Genomic DNA, 7,500 nt, shown 5'->3' with positions numbered 1-7,500 from the left:
CTCCCATTCATTTGACACTTTGTCATTTTTTCAGCACTTTTTTCGCGCATTGGGTACTCCGCCCATTGACTCCCATTCATTTGACACTTTGTCGTTTTTCCAGACCTTTTTTCACGCATTGGGTACTCCGCCCATTCACTCCCATTCATTTGACACTTTGTCGTTTTTTCAGCACTTTTTTCGCGCATTGGGTACTCCGCCCCATTCACTCCCATTCATTTCACACTTAGAAAAATCATCCGAGCGGCTCTCCACGCATTTTATAGCCGCTTTGGGGCTCCAGCCGCCTCGGCCTTCATTTCTGACTAGGCTCGTGTGGACTTTGTCGTTTTTTCAGCACTTTTTTCGCGCATTGGGTACTCCGCCCCATTCACTCCCATTCATTTCACACTTTGAAAAATCATCCGAGCGGCTCTCCACGCGTTTTATAGCCGCTTTGGGGCTCCAGCCGCCTCGGACTGCATTTCTGACTAGGCTCGTGTGGACTTTGTCGTTTTTTCAGCACTTTTTTTACACATTGGGTACTCTGCCCCATTCACTCCCATTCATTTGACACTTTGAAAAATCATCCGAGCGGCTCTCCACGCGTTTTATAGCCGCTTTGGGGCTCCAGCCGCCTCGGACTGCATTTCTGACTAGGCTCGTGTGGACTTTGTCGTTTTTTCAGCACTTTTTTTACACATTGGGTACTCTGCCCCATTCACTCCCATTCATTTGACACTTTGAAAAATCATCCGAGCGGCTCTCCACGCGTTTTATAGCCGCTTTCAGACTCCTGCCGCCTCGCCTGCACTTCCGCCTCGGTCCGTTAGGATTTAGGCCTTTTTTCAGCACTTTTTCTCCGTTCCTCCGGGGCGACAGCGGCTCTCCACGCATTTTATAGCCGTTTTCAGACTCCTGCCGCCTCGCCTGCACTTCCGCCTCGGTCCGTTAGGATTTAGGCCTTTTTTCAGCACTTTTTCTCCGTTCCTCCGGGGCGACAGCGGCTCTCCACGCATTTTATAGCCGTTTTCAGACTCCTGCCGCCTCGCCTGCACTTCCGCCTCGGTCCGTTAGGATTTAGGCCTTTTTTCAGCACTTTTTCTCCGTTCCTCCGGGGCGACAGCGGCTCTCCACGCATTTTATAGCCGTTTTCAGACTCCTGCCGCCTCGCCTGCACTTCCGCCTCGGTCCGTTAGGATTTAGGCCTTTTTTCAGCACTTTTTCTCCGTTCCTCCGGGGCGACAGCGGCTCTCCACGCATTTTATAGCCGTTTTCAGACTCCTGCCGCCTCGCCTGCACTTCCGCCTCGGTCCGTTAGGATTTAGGCCTTTTTTCAGCACTTTTTCTCCGTTTCTCCGGGGCGACAGCGGCTCTCCACGCATTTTATAGCCGTTTTCAGACTCCTGCCGCCTCGCCTGCACTTCCGCCTAGGTCCGTTAGGATTTAGGCCTTTTTTCAGCACTTTTTCTCCGTTTCTCCGGGGCGACAGCGGCTCTCCACGCTTTTTATAGCGGTTTTCAGACTCCTGCCGCCTCGCCTGCACTTCCGCCTAGGTCCGTTAGGATTTAGGCCTTTTTTCAGCACTTTTTCTCCGTTCCTCCGGGGCGACAGCGGCTCTCCACGCTTTTTATAGCCGCTTTGGGGCTTTAGCCGCCTCGGCCTGCATTTCTGACTAGGCTCGTGTGGACTTTTTCAGCACTTTTTTTGTGCATTGGGTACTCTCGCCCATTGACTCCCATTCATTTGACACTTTGTCATATTTTCAGCACTTTTTTGGCGCATTGGGTACTCTCGCCCATTGACTCCCATTCATTTGACACTTTGTCATATTTTCAGCACTTTTTTGGCGCATTGGGTACTCTCGCCCATTGACTTCAATGCATTTACTGCAACTCCTGCCTGTGTCCGCCAGAGGGCGTCTGGCTTAACAGCGGCTCTCCACGCTATTTCTATCCGCTTTGAGGCTCCAGGCAGCTCGGCCTGGGTTTCTGAATTTCTCCCTTGACACTTTGTTACTTTTTCACCTTTTTTCTCATTTCATCCAGGGACACAGCGGCTCTCCACAGACTTTCCCGCGGCCCCTGGGCTCCAGGACCCTAGGCATGGGTTTCTGCCTAGCTCCCTTGACACTTTGCCATTTTTTCACCTTTTTTCTCATTTCATCCAGGGACACAGCGGCTCTCCACAGACTTTCCCGCGGCCCCTGGGCTCCAGGACCCTAGGCATGGGTTTCTGCCTAGCTCCCTTGACACTTTGCCATTTTTTCACCCTTTTTCTCATTTCATCCAGGGCAACAGCGGCTTTCCACAGACTTTGCAGCCGCCCCTGGGCTCCAGGACCCTAGGCATGGGTTTCTGCCTAGCTCCCTTGACACTTTGCCATTTTTTCACCCTTTTTCTCAATTCATCCAGGGACACAGCGGCTCTCCACACACTTTAGAACCGCCCCTGGGCTCCAGGCAGCTCGGCCTGAGTTTCTGAATTTCTCCCTTGACACTTTGCCATTTTTTCACCCTTTTTCTCAATTCATCCAGGGACACAGCGGCTCTCCACACACTTTAGAACCGCCCCTGGGCTCCAGGCAGCTCGGCCTGAGTTTCTGAATTTCTCCCTTGACACTTTGCCATTTTTTCACCCTTTTTCTCATTTCATCCAGGGACACAGCGGCACTCCACAGACTTTACAGCCGCCCCTGGGCTCCAGGCAGCTCGGCATGGGTTTCTGCCTAGCTCCCTTGACACTTTGCCATTTTTCCACCCTTTTTCTCATTTCATCCAGGGACACAGCGGCTCTCCACAGACTTTGCAGCCGCCCCTGGGCTCCAGGACCCTAGGCATGGGTTTCTGCCTAGCTCCCTTGACACTTTGCCATTTTTTCACCCTTTTTCTCAATTCATCCAGGGACACAGCGGCTCTCCACAGACTTTACAGCCGCCCCTGGGCTCCAGGACCCTAGGCATGGGTTTCTGAATTTTTCCCTTGACACTTTGCCATTTTTTCACCCTTTTTCTCATTTCATCCAGGGACACAGCGGCTCTCCACAGACTTTACAGCCGCCCCTGGGCTCCAGGCAGCTCGGCCTGAGTTTCTGAATTTCTCCCTTGACACTTTGTTACTTTTTCACCTTTTTTCTCATTTCATCCAGGGACACAGCGGCTCTCCACAGACTTTCCCGCGGCCCCTGGGCTCCAGGACCCTAGGCATGGGTTTCTGCCTAGCTCCCTTGACACTTTGCCATTTTTTCACCTTTTTTCTCATTTCATCCAGGGACACAGCGGCTCTCCACAGACTTTCCCGCGGCCCCTGGGCTCCAGGACCCTAGGCATGGGTTTCTGCCTAGCTCCCTTGACACTTTGCCATTTTTTCACCCTTTTTCTCATTTCATCCAGGGCAACAGCGGCTTTCCACAGACTTTGCAGCCGCCCCTGGGCTCCAGGACCCTAGGCATGGGTTTCTGCCTAGCTCCCTTGACACTTTGCCATTTTTTCACCCTTTTTCTCAATTCATCCAGGGACACAGCGGCTCTCCACACACTTTAGAACCGCCCCTGGGCTCCAGGCAGCTCGGCCTGAGTTTCTGAATTTCTCCCTTGACACTTTGCCATTTTTTCACCCTTTTTCTCAATTCATCCAGGGACACAGCGGCTCTCACAGACTTTAGAACCGCCCCTGGGCTCCAGGACCCTAGGCATGGGTTTCTGCCTAGCTCCCTTGACACTTTGCCATTTTTCCACCCTTTTTCTCAATTCATCCAGGGACACAGCGGCTCTCACAGACTTTAGAACCGCCCCTGGGCTCCAGGACCCTAGGCATGGGTTTCTGCCTAGCTCCCTTGACACTTTGCCATTTTTTCACCCTTTTTCTCATTTCATCCAGGGACACAGCGGCTCTCACAGACTTTAGAACCGCCCCTGGGCTCCAGGACGCAAGGCATGGCTTACTCTCGCCCATTGACTTCAATGCATTTACTGCAACTCCTGCCTGTGTCCGCCAGAGGGCGTCTGGCTTAACAGCGGCTCTCCACGCTATTTCTATCCGCTTTGAGGCTCCAGGCAGCTCGGCCTGAGTTTCTGAATTTCTCCCTTGACACTTTGCCATTTTTTCACCTTTTTTCTCATTTCATCCAGGGACACAGCGGCTCTCACAGACTTTAGAACCGCCCCTGGGCTCCAGGCAGCTCGGCCTGGGTTTCTGAATTTCTCCCTTGACACTTTGCCATTTTTTCACCTTTTTTCTCATTTCATCCAGGGACACAGCGGCTCTCCACAGACTTTGCAGCCGCCCCTGGGCTCCAGGCAGCTCGGCCTGGGTTTCTGAATTTCTCCCTTGACACTTTGCCATTTTTCCACCCTTTTTCTCATTTCATCCAGGGACACAGCGGCTCTCCACAGACTTTACAGCCGCCCCTGGGCTCCAGGACCCTAGGCATGGGTTTCTGAATTTCTCCCTTGACACTTTGCCATTTTTTCACCTTTTTCCTCATTTCATCCAGGGACACAGCGGCTCTCCACAGACTTTGCAGCCGCCCCTGGGCTCCAGGCAGCTCGGCCTGGGTTTCTGAATTTCTCCCTTGACACTTTGCCATTTTTTCACCTTTTTTCTCATTTCATCCAGGGACACAGCGGCTCTCCACAGACTTTGCAGCCGCCCCTGGGCTCCAGGCAGCTCGGCCTGGGTTTCTGAATTTCTCCCTTGACACTTTGCCATTTTTTCACCTTTTTTCTCATTTCATCCAGGGACACAGCGGCTCTCCACAGACTTTGCAGCCGCCCCCGGGCTCCAGGCAGCTCGGCCTGGGTTTCTGAATTTCTCCCTTGACACTTTGTTACTTTTTCACCTTTTTTCTCATTTCATCCAGGGACACAGCGGCTCTCCACAGACTTTCCCGCGGCCCCTGGGCTCCAGGCAGCTCGGCCTGGGTTTCTGAATTTCTCCCTTGACACTTTGCCATTTTTCCACCCTTTTTCTCATTTCATCCAGGGACACAGCGGCTCTCACAGGCTTTAGAACCGCCCCTGGGCTCCAGGCAGCTCGGCATGGGTTTCTGCCTAGCTCCCTTGACACTTTGCCATTTTTTCACCTTTTTTCTCATTTCATCCAGGGACACAGCGGCTCTCCACAGACTTTGCAGCCGCCCCTGGGCTCCAGGCAGCTCGGCCTGGGTTTCTGAATTTCTCCCTTGACACTTTGCCATTTTTTCACCTTTTTTCTCATTTCATCCAGGGCAACAGCGGCTCTCCACAGACTTTCCCGCGGCCCCTGGGCTCCAGGACCCTAGGCATGGGTTTCTGCCTAGCTCCCTTGACACTTTGCCATTTTTCCACCCTTTTTCTCATTTCATCCAGGGACACAGCGGCTCTCCACAGACTTTACAGCCGCCCCTGGGCTCCAGGACCCTAGGCATGGGTTTCTGAATTTTTCCCTTGACACTTTGCCATTTTTTCACCTTTTTTCTCATTTCATCCAGGGACACAGCGGCTCTCCACAGACTTTCCCGCGGCCCCTGGGCTCCAGGACCCTAGGCATGGGTTTCTGCCTAGCTCCCTTGACACTTTGCCATTTTTTCACCTTTTTTCTCATTTCATCCAGGGACACAGCGGCTCTCCACAGACTTTGCAGCCGCCCCCGGGCTCCAGGCAGCTCGGCCTGGGTTTCTGAATTTCTCCCTTGACACTTTGCCATTTTTTCACCTTTTTTCTCATTTCATCCAGGGCAACAGCGGCTCTCACAGACTTTAGAACCGCCCCTGGGCTCCAGGACCCTAGGCATGGGTTTCTGCCTAGCTCCCTTGACACTTTGCCATTTTTTCACCTTTTTTCTCATTTCATCCAGGGCAACAGCGGCTCTCACAGACTTTAGAACCGCCCCTGGGCTCCAGGACCCTAGGCATGGGTTTCTGCCTAGCTCCCTTGACACTTTGCCATTTTTTCACCTTTTTTCTCATTTCATCCAGGGCAACAGCGGCTCTCACAGGCTTTAGAACCGCCCCTGGGCTCCAGGACCCTAGGCATGGGTTTCTGCCTAGCTCCCTTGACACTTTGCCATTTTTTCACCTTTTTTCTCATTTCATCCAGGGCAACAGCGGCTCTCCACAGACTTTCCCGCGGCCCCTGGGCTCCAGGACCCTAGGCATGGGTTTCTGCCTAGCTCCCTTGACACTTTGCCATTTTTTCACCCTTTTTCTCATTTCATCCAGGGACACAGCGGCTCTCACAGACTTTAGAACCGCCCCTGGGCTCCAGGACGCAAGGCATGGCTTACTCTCGCCCATTGACTTCAATGCATTTACTGCAACTCCTGCCTGTGTCCGCCAGAGGGCGTCTGGCTTAACAGCGGCTCTCCACGCTATTTCTATCCGCTTTGAGGCTCCAGGCAGCTCGGCCTGGGTTTCTGAATTTCTCCCTTGACACTTTGCCATTTTTTCACCCTTTTTCTCATTTCATCCAGGGACACAGCGGCTCTCCACAGACTTTGCAGCCGCCCCTGGGCTCCAGGCAGCTCGGCCTGGGTTTCTGAATTTCTCCCTTGACACTTTGCCATTTTTTCACCTTTTTTCTCATTTCATCCAGGGACACAGCGGCTCTCCACAGACTTTCCCGCGGCCCCTGGGCTCCAGGACCCTAGGCATGGGTTTCTGCCTAGCTCCCTTGACACTTTGCCATTTTTTCACCTTTTTTCTCATTTCATCCAGGGCAACAGCGGCTCTCCACAGACTTTACAGCCGCCCCTGGGCTCCAGGACCCTAGGCATGGGTTTCTGAATTTCTCCCTTGACACTTTGCCATTTTTTCACCTTTTTTCTCATTTCATCCAGGGACACAGCGGCTCTCCACAGACTTTCCCGCGGCCCCTTGGCTCCAGGACCCTAGGCATGGGTTTCTGAATTTCTCCCTTGACACTTTGCCATTTTTTCACCTTTTTTGTCATTTCATCCAGGGCAACAGCGGCTCTCCACAGACTTTCCCGCGGCCCCTGGGCTCCAGGACCCTAGGCATGGGTTTCTGCCTAGCTCCCTTGACACTTTGCCATTTTTTCACCCTTTTTCTCATTTCATCCAGGGACACAGCGGCTCTCCACAGACTTTGCAGCCGCCCCTGGGCTCCAGGACCCTAGGCATGGGTTTCTGCCTAGCTCCCTTGACACTTTGCCATTTTTTCACCTTTTTTCTCATTTCATCCAGGGACACAGCGGCTCTCCACAGACTTTGCAGCCGCCCCTGGGCTCCAGGCAGCTCGGCCTGGGTTTCTGAATTTCTCCCTTGACACTTTGCCATTTTTCCACCCTTTTTCTCATTTCATCCAGGGACACAGCGGCTCTCCACAGACTTTACAGCCGCCCCTGGGCTCCAGGACCCTAGGCATGGGTTTCTGAATTTCTCCCTTGACACTTTGCCATTTTTTCACCTTTTTCCTCATTTCATCCAGGGACACAGCGGCTCTCCACAGACTTTGCAGCCGCCCCTGGGCTCCAGGCAGCTCGGCCTGGGTTTCTGAATTTCTCCCTTGACACTTTGCCATTTTTT

This window comes from Dunckerocampus dactyliophorus, unplaced genomic scaffold, assembly GCF_027744805.1.
Source record: "Dunckerocampus dactyliophorus isolate RoL2022-P2 unplaced genomic scaffold, RoL_Ddac_1.1 HiC_scaffold_43, whole genome shotgun sequence".
NCBI lineage: Eukaryota > Metazoa > Chordata > Actinopteri > Syngnathiformes > Syngnathidae > Dunckerocampus > Dunckerocampus dactyliophorus.
This window is presented reverse-complemented; position numbering follows the sequence as displayed.